This window comes from Phyllostomus hastatus, unplaced genomic scaffold (genome assembly GCF_019186645.2).
Source record: "Phyllostomus hastatus isolate PE091 unplaced genomic scaffold, TTU_PhHast_1.1 phas_contig_80, whole genome shotgun sequence".
NCBI classification, from domain to species: Eukaryota; Metazoa; Chordata; class Mammalia; order Chiroptera; family Phyllostomidae; genus Phyllostomus; species Phyllostomus hastatus.
Window position 1 is genome coordinate 31,909,611 of NW_025333960.1, and position 996 is coordinate 31,910,606.

Below are 996 nucleotides of genomic sequence, written 5' to 3' on the forward strand. Positions count from 1 at the left end.
AGAGAAATTACAAATGACTGAGAAACATATGAAAAGATGTTCAAATTCACTAGTGGTTCAAGGAAATACAAATTAATAACGAGACATCACTTTATGACCAGAAAAGAGAAATAAAAAGAACAATAACAACTAACCTGAGAAGGATGTAGGTAAAGGTGTCCTTTCACATACAGCATGTTGAAATATGAATGGCAACTTTTTAAAGCAATCTTGCATAATCCTTCAAAATTAGAAATATGGACATATTTTGACCTACTAATACCACTTATAGGAATCTATCTGATAAAAAGAAACCCTCTAGTACTTAAATACATATGCCCAAGGATATTTGCTGAAGAGGGTTTTGAAATAGAATAACAATTCTAGGAACAAAAAAAAATCTTTGAAAGGAAAAAACGAGTACCAGGAAATAAGAAATGGTTGAATAACTTATGGTCTATCCACACCACAGAATATTATGTAGTCAATAGAATAGATGAGTGCATTAGCAGTGTAGGAGTTGAGTAAGAGGGATTTCCATGAGGGAGGAAATATGCAGAAATGTGCACATATGACCCCCTATTTTAATAGTGACCCAGCCCATGTACTTACTTATATGTATATAATTCGTACATGTCTCTATACACACAAACACTTACATTTATGTGTTCATATAAACATGAAAAACATGGAAGGGTACATCTCATAAAGTTGTTAACGTAACTTACATTGGGTGGAGAGTAAAGGGGTCTAATGTGAATGGGGTGCTTTTAAAAGTACCCCATTGTCTATACAATAATAATAAATCTTTAGCCTTGGCTGGTGAGGCTCAGTGGATTGAGTGCCTACGTGTGAACTGAAATATCACAAGTTCGATTCCCTGTCAGGGCACATGCCAGGGTTGCAGGCCGGGTCCCCGGTTGGGGTATGCGAGAGGCAACCAACTGATGTTTCTCTTGCACGTGTTTCTTCCCTTCTCTTTCTTCTTCCCTTCCTCTCTCTCTGAAAATAAATAAA